General features: G+C 51.1%; 1 long non-coding RNA gene across 2 annotated transcripts; it reads left to right on the top strand.

The window, feature by feature from the left end:
* The first annotated feature begins 2,966 nt into the window (after positions 1-2,966).
* LOC109566024 (uncharacterized) lies at positions 2,967-13,507 on the top strand. 2 transcript variants are annotated; one of them, XR_011569228.1, is made up of 4 exons: positions 2,967-3,188; positions 4,021-4,438; positions 4,672-4,748; positions 9,814-13,507. It is a non-coding gene; the product is annotated as an uncharacterized lncRNA (long non-coding RNA). The 2 variants fall into 2 exon arrangements; XR_002181736.2 differs by lacking the exon at positions 2,967-3,188 and having other exon boundaries at positions 3,195-4,438.
* Positions 13,508-14,035: the final 528 nt, after the last annotated feature.

Raw genomic sequence — 14,035 nt, 5'->3', positions numbered from 1 at the left:
TGGTGTGGCATCCCATCCGGGGCCTGGGGGTCTCAGGAAATCTTGGCCATTGACGCACACCTTGGGTCTGCGAGCTTACTTTGTTTATCTTCTCGGCGACTCTGTTACTATGGCTATAGCTACATCATCCAGCCATCCTTCCTGGGGGGAAGTTGGGCAGAAATTTTTGTATCTAAAAAAAAAGTTGTTTTTGTCCGAGGGGAAGCAGCCACGGGAAAAAAAAAAAAAGAGGGGTTTTGTCTGCAGGCTGGACCTGGCTTTTCGTCACAAACTAATGGGGTTTCCGAAGAAGGGATTCAAAGAGGTACTTAGTCCAGAGGAGGGAGCAAGGTCCTAGGGTATCTGTCCCTCCCTTAGACTGGTGGCTTAAAGATGCTGGGTTCCTTGAGGGCAGGAGCCCTGCCTCTGCCATCTGACTGGAGTGTAACAATACAGAGGCCCTGCCCCACACCACCCTCCTCCAGGTCTGAGTGGGCCCTGGATGTTGCCAAGACCAATGTTCCTTGGGCTCAGTCGTCAGTTAACATTCATCTCTTCCCAGACTCATCTCTTCAACCATCACTAGACTACTCTGTCCCCTCTGCTCCTGGGCCCCAGAGTCTCTCAGGCCTTGGCTTTGGACTGCTGCTGCTGCTAAGTCGCTTCAGTCGTATCCAACTCCGTGCGACCCCATAGACGGCAGCCCACCAGGCTTCCCCGTTCCTGGGATTCTCCAGGCAAGAACACTGGAGTGGGTTGCTATTTCCTTCTCCAATGCATCAAAGTGAAAAGTAAAAGGGAAGTTGCTCAGTCGTGTCTGACTCTTAGCGACCCCATGGACTGAAGCCTGCCAGGCTCCTTCATTCATGGGATTTTCCAGGCAAAAGAGTACTGGAGTGGGGTGCCTTTGACTTCTCCATGTGGACATCCACTGTAAATTTCTCAGCCTGGCCCTAGCCCTCCTGTCTCATCAACCCAGACTCCCTTGCCTGGAACCCCTTCAGCCTGGGTGCTCTCCAGCTCCCTTCCTATCCTCTATACAGACTGGACTGCTTCCCACCTCTGAGCCTTTGCTCAGGTCGTTCCCTGGACCTAGAGCTCCCTTCCCATCTCCCCACTGCCCGGTTTCACCATCTTTTGGGGCCCAGGACTGGTCCCACCTCCCAGCAGCCTGCCTGGAGTGCCCCACCCAATGCTGGCCTCTCCTCCCTTGCTGCAGTCCCTCCATGGCCAGATACCGGTCATTTTATGGAGACCGACACCTCGACGCTCAGCCAACGCCCCCTACCCTGATAGACACACACACACACACACACCCCCCAGCTGAGGGAGGAGGCCCAGGGCTGGCTGCACGATGATGGATGAGGCTGCAGTCACTCCCTTCTTTGCTGAGGCTGTGGTTAGATCTCCCCTTGAAGAAGCCTGATATTTTCCAGGAATTTCCTGAGGGGAGGGGCCCAAGCATTCTGGAATGAGAGCCAGCTGTGGGGTTGAGGCCTGGGGATGGAGAGGGGGTGCTCTGGGCTTCCTGGCTGAGTCAGCGACCATCCCCAGGTAATTTATGGGCTGAGTCAGGGCCTGGGGGAAGCAGGGGTGGATGTGGGGGTAGGGATGGGGAGGGTGGGGTGCCTTCTAGGAAGTCTGTTAAGGGGAGGGCAGTCTGACTGCTGAAAGTGAGGTTGGCCAGTCCAACTCAGACCTCCCCCCGCTCCCAGGTCCTGCTCTCCTGCCTGGAGCTGGCAGAGGCAGCAGCCAAGAAGGGGAGGGAACTGTAAGAGGATGGCCGGAGGCAGCAGAATGGGGAAGGCTCTGGCAGGCCCTGGGGACCCAAGAAAGCAGACAGGCCTCGGCTGGCAGAGAGCGGACGTGGGAAGGCCTCAGGGCTGAGATGGGGGTGAGGAGAGCTGCTGATTCTGGCACCCCAGTCTGAGAGCTGCTTATACTTCCTCCCTTCACTGCCTGACACTGACCCTGACCCCAACCCCATTCCCAGCAGGCTGGGCCAGCACTGACAAGCGGATCTGTCTTTTGACCCCCTTCTGCCGTGGACCTGCTGGGCCACAAGGGCTTGGCGGCATCCTCCTCTCTGAGCCTCAAGTTCTCACTTGGGCAGGATGGCCTGGCTCCTCTGAGCCCTGATGTGGAGCTGCTCAGCTACAGCCAGGGAGTCCAGTCCAATGGCGGTGGCCTGGAAAGCAAGACTAAGCTGGGCTTTGAAGGGAGGTGCGGCCTTGAAGGGTAGGAGGGCCAGCAGAGAGAGGCTGAGCCTGATTACCATCACCTCCAGGTTGGAGGAGTTGCGGGCAATGCGGGGCAGGTGCGTCCCCACACTCAGGAACACCCATACATCACAGTGTCCCAGGAAAAACCTGTTTCTGCCCACATCACCCAGCAAGGAGCTTGACTCAAGATGAGTCCTGATTTAAGCTCCTAGGAGGAGCTCCCTCCTGCTGACGAGGGTGGTGGAAGCGTCCCCCAGGGCAAAGGGGCCCAGCTTTCCCATGTCATTCATGCACAGCTGTTGAATCATTGCACCTGCTGCAAAACCATCACAGCGCTTTCCCAGCAAGGGCATTGCTCTGCCGGGGCTCCACCATCCCCGGTCACATCATCTCAGAGAGGCCCCTGCACTGCTGACTTTGTTGCTTTGAGTGAGGCTTGGAATCCTCATGCCGGAGAGGAGTCCCTGTGAGGATGGTGGGTTTCATAAACCCTGGATTAGGATGGAAGATTTGAAGAATTTGGGAGATAGTGATATCCTGTAAAGATATAGAAAGAATCTCATTTGTACATGACTGAATGAACTGTTTTTCTCAGTAAGACTGGCTAAGATGCGATCAAATCTGGACAGGAGTGTCCTGAACGCACATGAGGGTCAGTGGCAGAGCCTCCATCCCCATCCAGCTCTGTCCCCTGGCTGTTCTGTAGAGCGGGGACACTGGGTGGAAGTCTGTTGAAATTATTTGGGCAAGAGATAGATGCTAGAGCAGAACTAGTGAAAGGTGGCTGGGGTCTGGACTATGTTAGAATGCAGCTGACAGGACTCTTGAGGGACTGAACCCATGTTCTGAGAGAAGAGATTCAAGGTCAATTCCAAGGTTTTGACCTGAGCAACTGAGAGCATGGAGTTAACCATTAACTGAGAGAGAGAATGAGTTTTGTCGAACATTTAAACTGCTTCAGCTGTCGAAAATCAGGAATGGCTGGAAGTGAGTAGGACGTCTATGGGGTCCCCCACCACCCACAGGGACCTCTGGCTCATTGCTCCACCCACTGCAGCCCTAGGTGGTCCCAAGAGCCCCTGTGGAGAAAGAAGGAGGCTCACCGTCTTGCCTCAGGGTGGGGGAAAGGCAGCAGCCAGAAGAGGTTTGCTCCCTGCCACCACCCCCCTCCACCCCCCCAGTCCTCCAGGCTGGCACAGGAGACCTGGGGCCCAGGTAGGGGGTGGCATTGGAACAGGAAGGGTGATGTGTGGGCCTCTGTCTGCAGACACCAACCTCTGGCCCACAGAGGCCCTTCCGCCTCAAACTGCTGCTTCCAGAGCCTCTGGAGGAAGTGTCCGCAGGAGTCTGGGGATGGTGCTTTGATTCTCCGGCCACAAACCCTGTAGGCCTGGCTGACAGAGGAGAGCCTGTGCACCCGGTCAGGCCAGCGCCTGGGGACGCACAGCCAGAGAGGCTGTGAGGGTGGCTTTGTGCGGCTCTCAGTTTGTCCCTGGCCAAGTCTCCCTGCCAGGAGAGGCCCATTTGGCTGCCAAAGCTCCTGAACTCAGGTTACCTGAGGAAGCAGCCTTGCAGCCCATCTGTTTGTCATTGCTTTCCCTGCCTTGGGCCTGCCTGACTCAGGGGCCAAATGCCCTGTCCCCCCACCATATCAACAGAGATGAGGGACAAGAAGCCAGCTCTGTGCAAAGAACCAGGAAGACCACCCTTTGTGCAAAAATGGGTTCCAGGGAATCTCTCCAGACCCACAAAGCCTGTTTTTCTGGGGGAGAGGCCCTGGACCCCACGTATTTACAGAGCTCCCCTGGTGTTCTGACAGGGTCAGGAACCCCATGCTCCCCAAATTACGTGGAGAGACACCAAACTTAAAGAGAGTCAGAGATGTGACACGGGACAGGCAACAAGTAAGGGAACGTGACCTGATTGTCTGAACACAAGAGAATCCCGGATATTTGTGGGGTCTCATGGGGCCATTGGCAGAGTTTGAGCCTAAAACAAGGATAAAGCCCTAGAGAGGGGATGGCTGCACATGCTCAGACAGAGGCCGGAGCAGGATTCCAGAAGCCAGCACCAGAGAGGCCTCATGGAGGTGCCCCACACCCAGGAATGGGGATTCGGGAGATTCTGCTTCTCACGATGAATGCTTTGGGCACATGGCTCACAACCCAGCTCTGCCTCTGAAGAGTGGAATCCTCACTGCCAGCTCAGCTACATCAGTGATGTTTCCTGAGCCCCAGGTAGGGAGGCAGGATGTGGGAGGATGGAACTAGGGACGGGATGTTCTGGGGGTGAAGGAAAATGGGGCCCCCTCTGGCCTTCATGGGACGAGCCCTGGAGCTGGTCACTCAGCACTCCATGAGTTGCTCCTCCTCCTGTGAACTCTTAACCTCGGTCTGGAGAAAGGTGATCTCTGACAGTGGAGGCTGGCCTGCCCAGAAATACATTAAATAAATAAATGTGCTCTGCCCAGATTTTATCTCATCAGGATTCCAGAGCATAAGACAGATGGCCTCATGTCTGGCTTGGAGGTGTAATTCACTCTCTCAGGTGAGCCCACAGCCTGGGGGTGTGTTTGGGAGAAGAGAGGAGGATGGCTTGAAGCTTGTGGAGTTTGCAGACTTGGGGGCTGGGTGGGCCCCAGAACTTGGCGCCAGACTGAGTGCACAGACTTCTAGAAACACCCAGCCTTCCCTGGGGCCTGCTCAGTGATGAAAACAAAACCTAGAGTCTTTAATTCAGGGAGTTTATTCCTGAGACTTTATTCTAGGGGCATACATATCATATGTGTGAAGACAGCTATAGGGTTGTTCTGCACTGTTATTTATAAGCTTGAAAAACTGAAGACAGCCTAAACAGCCAATGAGAGGGGATTGGTTAGATAAATTATGAACCATCCAAAAACTAAAATGCCTTTGAAAGATGGTGCTGAGACTCTGCTGTTGGTCCAGTGGTTAAGACTCCATGGTTCCAATGCGGGGGCATGGGTTCAATCCCTGGTTGGGGAACTAAGATCTCACATGCTGGGTGGCCAATAAATAAATAAAATAAAAGTTGATGCCACAGAAGAACAGTTAATAACTCAGAGATAAATTTAAAGCATAGTAAGCAGAAAAACAAAAGGCTGATGAGTATAAAAATCAATCTGATTTAGAAACTATGTCAATTCATTCAAAATACTGGAAGGATACACACCAAAACAGTCTTTGGCTTCTTTTAGCAGAGCACAGCTAAGAAACCTGGGACAAGTTATACTAGAGTTAGTAAACCCTATAGGGGGACAACAGGAACAGAAACACAGCACCTAGAGGACTATGAAGCCAACCAGGGGACGTCCTTCGTGGTCCAGTGGTTTCGACTTTGCACCTGCAGTGCAGGGCGCACACTGGGGAACTTAGATTCCACATGCTGTGGGGGGCTGCCAAAACCCACCCTCCCCCCAAAATCACCCAGGCTTCCTTCAGCAATGGTGTCAGGCTCCCCCCAGAGACTCCCAGGTCCTGCCCACCCTCTGAAGAGCCATGAGGGACAGAGGCCGTGAATCTCTGCAAAGTTTTTGGTGTCTCCCGTCAATGCATACTCATTAAATTGTATTAATGGGAACAAAAGTAACAGGGAACAGCAGAGCAGGGCTTTACCATATTTGCTGCACTTTCTGAGACCTATAGAAATTTCCGGGCTTTCGGGTGTACCCCCTCCACCCACCTAGTGTGACTGACTGTCTTTGGAGCCTGGCTGGAGGCTGAAGCCAGTGCTCCCTGGCTGGGTCTGGCTCCTTCTTCTGCCACACAGCTGCTCCTCTCAGCTTCTCAGAAGCATCCTGGAGCCCAGGGGGAACTGTGAGCAGCTGAGCAAAGGGAGGCTGGGAGGGGTAGTTGTCCTGGGCTTGGTGGGCATTGCACTGCCTGTTCAGAGCCCCCTGGGGGCTCCCAGCACCTGGCATGGGGCACCACGCCCTCTTGTAAGTTCCTTCACAGAGGATTTCCTTCCAGTCCATCCTTGTGGCCTCTTGGGGAAGATACAGAATAGGGATTATGCTTTCCTTCTTCACACAGGGCATCCTAGTCTCAGAAGGGCAGAAAGGGCTTGTTTGAGGCTGGCAAGGTGTGAGAGGCAGGACAGGATCCAGAACTCCAAGACACACCTTGAGTTCTCTCTCCACCATCCAGTGTTGCTAAAGCACAGGCCTATACAGGACACTTGACATCTGTTGTCATGAACCTTTGAGGTTAAGGGACTCTGCTGTGACAGCCTTCTCTGGGCTGGAAGACAAGGGAATGGAAGAGGGGCAGGTGCAGGGTTCTATCTCCCGGCCAGACTGTGGGTAAGGAGCGTGTTCTAGAGTTCCATCTGTCCCATTGTTTTAGGTGCTGAGGGTCCAAGGTTGACCAAGCTATGACTCTTCTTCTAAGGGTTTCACAGTCCCTTGGGGCCAACAGATGGGCAGAGTTAACAAGCATATGGCAAGGAAATCCTGTCATTTGGGACAACTTGGGTCAACCTGGAGGGCATTATGCTAAGTGAAATCAAGCAGACCCAGAAAGACAAATACCGCATGATCTCACTCATATGTGCAAGTTTAAAAAGTCCAACTCACGGAAGCAGAGAGTAGAATGGAGGTTACCAGGGGCTGGGAGGTGGGAGAAATGGGGAGATGTTGATCAAAGGGTTCAAAGTTTCAGACACACAGTATGAATAAGTTCTGGAGATCTAATGTATAGTACTAGACTAGAGTTAATATCCCCTGGAGAAGGAAATGGCAACTCAACCCAGTATTCCTGCCTGGGAAATCCTACTGACAGAGGAGCCTGGGGGGCTACACTCCATGGGGTCGCAAAAGAATGAGACATGGCTTAGGGACTAAACCACCACTGCCATAGTTAGCATTATATTATATTATAAACTTGAAATTTGCTAAAGGAGTAGCTCTTAATTGTTTTCACAAAGGAAAAAAAAGGTACTACGTGAAGTAATATGTGTTGAGTGCCTTGGTTGTGGTAATCATTTCACAATGGACATGTAGAGCAGAACATCGTGGGGCTTCCCCAGTAGTCCAGTGGTTGAGAATCCATCTTCCAATGCAGGAGACACAGGTTGGATCCCTGGTCAGAGAACTAAGATCCCACACACTCAGGGGAGCTAAGCCTGCATACTGACTGAAGTCCATGGGCTTTAGAGCCTGCGCAGTGCAACTAGAGAGAAGCGCTAGGGCCTAAATGAAAGAGCCCCCATGCTGCAACTAAGACTCAATGCAGCCAGATAAATTAATTAACTAATTTAAAACAAACACAAAAAATCACACTGTACACCTTTAAATATATGAAATTCTTACTTGTCAATTATATGTCAGTAAACCTGGATGAAAGGAAAGACGGGACAGAGGAAGGAAGGAATTAAAGAAAGAAAGAAAAATAAAATGCCTCTCTACTACACAGATTTGTTGAGTGAAATGAATAAGACAATGTCAATAAAAGCTGGTCACACAATAGCCTATGAAAAGTAAGTGCTCCTCAGGAACTTTCTGTTTAATTTTGCTGTGAACCCTAAAACTACTCTAAAAAAAAATAAAGATAAAAAAAAAAACTTACTTAAGATAAGCATGTGACATGGCAGACAGAGAAGACATCCTGGAGGAAGTGACATTTGAATAAACTGGTGAGCCAGTTTATTCAATTATAAACTGGACCTTGAATAAACTGGTGAGCCAGATTTCAACAGGTAGGGAAGGTGGAAAATGCTTTCGGATAGAGATAGTGGTTTGCTGAGGAGGGAGCAGGAAGACCACTATTACCAGCTGGCTACTGGGGTGTGGAGCACATGGCCTTGATTTTGGGATCATCACTGGAATGTGACACTCCGAGAAAGTAGAAAGTGAGCAGAAAGGCAGGTTGAGAAGAGAACCCTGGGACACACAGCCATGTTGGAGGTGGGATAGAAGAGCACTAGGAAGGGCTGAGGAAGAGGACCCGAGAGGCAGAAGGACGACCAGGGGAGTGGGCTGATGCAAGATTTAAGAAAGAGCAAAGTGGAAAATATCAAACATCGCTAAGAGGGCCAGGGACAGCAGTGCTAAGAAGGGCCCAAGTGTTGGCAAGAGTTCGGTCCCAGGTGGGGACTGGGTGGTGGGGTGGACAGGGAAGAGGTCAGGAGGTGCACGTCTTTCTGTTTCTTAAAAAAAGTACTTATTTATTTAGCTGTCCTGGGTCTTATTACAGCGTAGGGGGTCTTTTTTAGTTGCAGCATGTGGGGTCTAGTTCCCTGACCAGGTTGAACCTAGGGCCTCTATGCCTCAGGAGCACTTAGTCTTAGCCACTGGACCACCAGAGGGAAGCCTCAGCGTAGGACTTTCTGATTGCTACGTAACAAATCACTGCAAACTGAATGGCTGAAACAGTAAAGCTTCATCCTCTTACATTTCTAGAAGTCCAAAGCCCCAAATCAGTCTCACAGACTAACATCAAGTTGTCAGAGGGCTGGTTCTTCCCTGAGGCTCCAGGGAAGAACCCATCTCCTCGCCTTCTTCAGCCTCTAGTGGCCACCTGTATTCCTCGGTTTGTAGTCCCTTCCTCCATCTTCAAAGGGCATCACTCTAATCTCTGCTTCTGTCATCTCCTCACCTTCTACTCTTTGATCTGCCTCTCTCTTAAAGGACCCTTGTGATTACATTAGACCGATCAGAATAACCCATGATAATCTTCCCATCTCAAGATCCTTCATTTAATCACGCATGCACAGACCTATATGAGGGCAGATTCCAGGGACTGGGACACAAACACACTGTGGAATTGAAAGGCTTTATCCAGCTTCCCATTGTTCAGGTAGCAGGGGCTTAAGGTGGAGGAAGAAGAGGGAAGGGAGAAGGTAGGTGGAGACAATTCACTGGAAAACAAGTGAAAAAGGAAGGAGGGATGGGACAGAGTCATTCAGCGGAAGACCCAGCCTGGTTGGAGAGAAGTGGCTTTTAGGATTTTTCTTCCTGATCCTGTTGCATCTCCTCTCCCTCCTTCCCAAAGCCTAACGGGAAAATTAGAAACATGACCCACGCTGTTGATTCCATAAGACACTGCTTCCGCTCACTCATTGTACCTACCCACCCAGGGGTCTTCCAAGCTACATGAGTTGAAATCTGCATTTTCTAAAGATTTACATTGTATTTCCAATAGCAGATTCTCCTTAATTAAAAAAAAAGAAAAGCTGATTATATTATTAAATCTTCCAAGTTCAGATATTAATGTCCAGCTTAGAAATGTGACAATTTAATTCACTTTCCTCAATCTCCACATGCACTGAAAAATCCCCTCTGAAAAAGTTTTCTTGCTGTGCAACTGATTTTCCTTCTTCAGCTGACTTTACATGTAGCTTAATTTTTTCCCCAGCTTTTCTGAGATATAATTGACAAGGGATCTACATTTTTAAACCACAAGGAAAAAGAAACCCAGAGCTACCAAGAATAATATTTTATTGACTTGGAACACATTTTGGAATCTGTATTTTTAACCAACTAGGTGATTTTGATGATCAGACAGTTTTAGGTATGTGGGTTTTTTTTTTTTTTCCCCTCCGCTTTCCTCTTTCTCTTCCCTTCAGTAAACTGTTTTTCAACTTTGTTTTTCAGTGAAAACCATTTCCTCCTCACCGTGGACTTGATCCAGAGGCTGCGCCCATCTCGCCCACGTCAACAGTCCTGTGTCCTTGGCGGAGGACAGTGCTCTCATTCTGGGCCTTTCCCTTCTTCCTCAGCCAAAGCCCAGTCCCTGCACCTCTGCGCAGCTAACAAACAGGCTGAGTTCCCCGCAGCAGGGAAGGCCCCCATCGGCTGTCGTTCTCAGGGGTGAGGGGAACCCGACACTTTCTCTACATTTTCCCCAGCGCAGCCAGCTCTGTCCCAGGCCTTGGGGGTTCCAGGGTTGAGGCAGAATCCAGCCACCCCTAACCTACAGAGCCAAAACAGTCCTGAGTGAACCTGCAGAAATGTGAAAGCTGGGCATTTCTGGGCATTCCCAAGAACAGTCTTCCTGTGAGAGGGCATGAGTTGATTTGGGACAGAAGGCACTCGGTGGCCCAGGAAGGCCGCATTGGGCAGGGTTTGGGGGGAGCCTCGTGCTGAGTGGAAGGGGCTCACAGAGCCTCTCTGGTTGGGTGGGATCAGCTGCTCCAGCCAGGAGCCACCTGGCCCAGCTTTGGGAGATGTGGAGAATGGATTTCACAGTGGTTTAGATGGGGCCATGGCACTGAAACAGCTGCAGGAGGGGGCACAGCTGGCGCGGCCCCTACCCCTTCCTGCAGAGCTGCTCTGGAGGAAGGCCCCCTCCCCAGAGGGAGTGAGAGGGTCCCACTTGCTGTGGTTCCAGGGGCCATGAGATGGTACCGCTAAGCTAAACCCCTGATTTTGAGTGCACCAGTTGGCCTTTATTAAAATAAAACCCCATTGTCACTTATTCCAGTGGCTCCCAAACCTGGATAAACATCAGGATCACCCAGGATGTTTATTAGAAATTAAAAGATTGATAAAAATAATGAGTTTGGGAACCCATTCAAGACCTATCAAATCAGAAGCTCTTCAAGGAAGGCTGAGGCAGGAATTGGTATGAATCAGCTTAATCAGATTGCTTTTAAAAAAAACTTATTGCACTATAGTTGTTCTATGAAACTATAAATGATAAACTATAATGATGCTATGTTAGTTTCTGCTGTACAGCAAAATGAATCAATAGTATGCTTACATGTAGCCTTTCTTTTTTGGATTTCCTTCCCATTTAGCTCACTACAGAGCACTGGGTAGAGTTCCCTGTGCTACACACAGGGTAGTTTCTCATTAATTATCTATTTTATACATAACATAGTATATATGTTAGCCCCTACCTCCCAATTCATCCCACCACCCCCTTGGTATCATACTTTTTTGATTCCAGAAGTTTGAGCCCCTAGAATGAGACTGTGAAGAGGGAATGGTCAGGGTTCCGGATGAGACAGACTATTTAGAGGCACCATTTAGAGGCATATCTATGCGCCAGAGAATTGCAGACTTCAGTTAAATAGAACATGATCTTATGTAGTTGTCAAAACAAAGGTATGCCAGTGATCATCCCCATTTTGCTGACGACGACATGGGAGCTCAAAAAGGTCCCACAGCTCAGAAGAGGCAGAGTCAGAACTCAGTTCCTGATCTCGCTCTCAGCATCTCGGCCACAAAAAGGATAATGTGAAACCTGAGCACCAGCTTGGGACTTAGGGCAGCATGTGACCAAACTGTGGCATCGCCACTGAGGCTGGTTTTGGACTTCTGACTTCTGGAACTGTAACAGACTAGAGTTGCTTTGAGTCACTTGGCTCCTGGTGACATCCACTTGCCTAGAGTGGTCGAGCCTCTTCTGGGCCAGCAGGCTCACCTCAGTGGAATCCCCATCCCACTCTGGTTGGGGCTGGGCTGGGTGGTCAGGTGGGGCTTCCCTGGTGGTTCATATGGTAAAAGAACCTGACTGCCAATGCAAGAGACACGGGTTCGGTCCCTCAGTTGGGAAGATCCTCTGGAAGAGGGCACGGCAACCCACTCCAGTATTCTTGCCTGAGAAATCCCATAGACAGAGGAGCCTGGCAGGCTACAGTCCATGGGGCCACAGAAGAGTCAGACGTGACTTAGAGACTAAAACAACAATAAGGAGTGCAGTTGAGGCCCTGAAGGGACCCAGACAGCATGGTTGGTGAGGTCCAGATCTCTGGGTGGTGTGTGCACACGCCTGTGTGTTAGAGAAGAGGGAAAGCACACCTTAGTGCACCAGGAATTTCTGGGCAGACGATCCACCTAAGCCATGTCAACATTTTTCTCTCCAGGAAAAAATAACTTAATCCCTATCAGAAAAGTCACAGTGTCACACGAACACACACGAACAAATTTGTGGGTCCTTGGGAGAAGCAAAATCCCCCTTCTGCTCCAGGCATCTTTAATTTTCACAGGGCTGGGAGCAACAGTTCAGAGGCTGGGGGAGCCATCAGCAGAGGACTATGGACACATTGTAACATCTGGATTTCCCCAAAGCTCTGGGGTCCTGTGGCCACCCCCATACTCGCCCCCACAGAGCTTCCCACTTTCACAAAATCTCTGGGAAATTTTGACACTTTTTTTTTTTTTTAAGCAGCAGAGAGCACTTGGAATTTCCAGCTTAATTCCAGTAGTGCTGACCCTGCTGGGGAGTTGGGCCTTACCAAGCACCCAGGAGGCCCGCCATTGCAGGGGACCCCCCAGCACTGGCCTATGCCATGGTGCGTGTCCCCCTTCCTCTACTCCCAGTCATGCGGTTGGGCTTTTCTGTGGGGAGCTGGAGAGAGCCCATGTGCGGTGGTTTTCTCACGTGTGGAGAGGGCAGGGTAGTGGGTGGGCCTGACCTGGTGGGCTGGAGCCCAAAGCACCTCCCGGGCAGGGAGTGGGGGCTGTGACGGGAAAGGAACGAAGTAGTGAGAAGCGCCCTGGGAGTGTGGACAGGGCCAGAGGCTGGATCCAGAGCTGCGAGGGGAAGGGTAGGCGAGAGGGGGATTCAGGGAACCCAGGGGTCAGTCTGAACAGAGATCATAGCTGGTGCCTGGCCAGGAGCTGCTGGGAGAGCAGGCAGAAAGGAAAGGCCCTATACCAGCCAGCACACCTTGGTTCTTGGTGCTCAGTCCTCCAGACAAGATGTCAGGACAATATGGCTCCTCGGCAGGAGTGAGGGTCCCACTCAGTGCTTCAGCATAACCTCAGGAGGATTAAGAATGTCCGCCCCGGGAAATCCCTGGTTGACTCAGTGGTTAGGACTAGGCCCTTTGACTGTCAGAGCCTGGGTTCAATCCCTGGTTGGGGAACTAAGGTCCCGTAAGCCATGAATGCACCCTCTCCCAAAAAATGTCACCCCCTTTCACCAGCATGTCTGTGATTGTCCTGGTTAGCAGACAGAATAATGCCTCCCCACCAAGCTGTCCACATTTAATGCCCAGAACCTGTAAATATGTTAGCTCACAGGCAAAGGACTTAGCAGACGTGATCAGGTTAAGGCTCTTGAAATGAGGAAATTGTCCTAGATTATCTGGGAGGGTCCAGTGTGATCACAAGGGTCCTCCCAGAAGGTCAAAGTAATAGAAAAAGGCAGTGTGACGGGGCCACAAGGCAATGCATGCAGGTGGCTTCTAGAATCTGGAAAAGGCAAGGAGATGGTTTCCCTGGAAGCCTCGAGAAGGCACACAGCATTGCTAATACCTGGACTTGAGCCTGGTGAGGCTGATTTTGGACTCCAACCTCCAGTAACATAAAAGAAATTTGTGTTGTTTTAAACTGCTAAGTTTGTGGTGATCTGTTACAGCGGCAATAGAAAACGCTGTGTGGTAGGCGTCACACTCTGCCCCATTCCCTTCCACCAGTGCCTTTTCAACGTGACCCTGGGTGAGGGAAGGATCCCACCTGTCTCCCCCATGGCCCTGGCTGGGCACCGGCACAGACCACCATGAGGAAGCCAGGAGGGGCTGCTGCCCACCAGCCAGGGCCTCCAGCTGGTAGGACCCCAGACTCCTAGGCCAAGACCTTGGTCCCCCGGCCACTGCCTTCCTCACCTGTGGATGAAGCAGCCAGGGCCCTGTTGTTTTCTCTGACCCTCTACCTTCCCCCCACTCTCTGGGGCACTGCTCCCCACTCCCAACGAGGAGAACAACATTTTCAAGCTGCAAAAGAGGGAGCCAGAAAAGACATACACACACACACACACAGAGTTATGGAAAACTTGTTTCCTGGGAAGTAGATGTCAGCTGCACCTGCTGTAAACAGGATTTTAACAAACAAACTCAGGAACTGCGCTGAGCGAGGGCAGGAGGCG

The sequence above is a fragment of the Bos indicus genome, chromosome 11 (assembly GCF_029378745.1).
Source record: "Bos indicus isolate NIAB-ARS_2022 breed Sahiwal x Tharparkar chromosome 11, NIAB-ARS_B.indTharparkar_mat_pri_1.0, whole genome shotgun sequence".
Lineage (NCBI taxonomy): Eukaryota > Metazoa > Chordata > Mammalia > Artiodactyla > Bovidae > Bos > Bos indicus.
The sequence above is the reverse complement of the archived record's forward strand: the minus strand, read 5'-3'. Positions and strand labels throughout refer to the sequence as shown.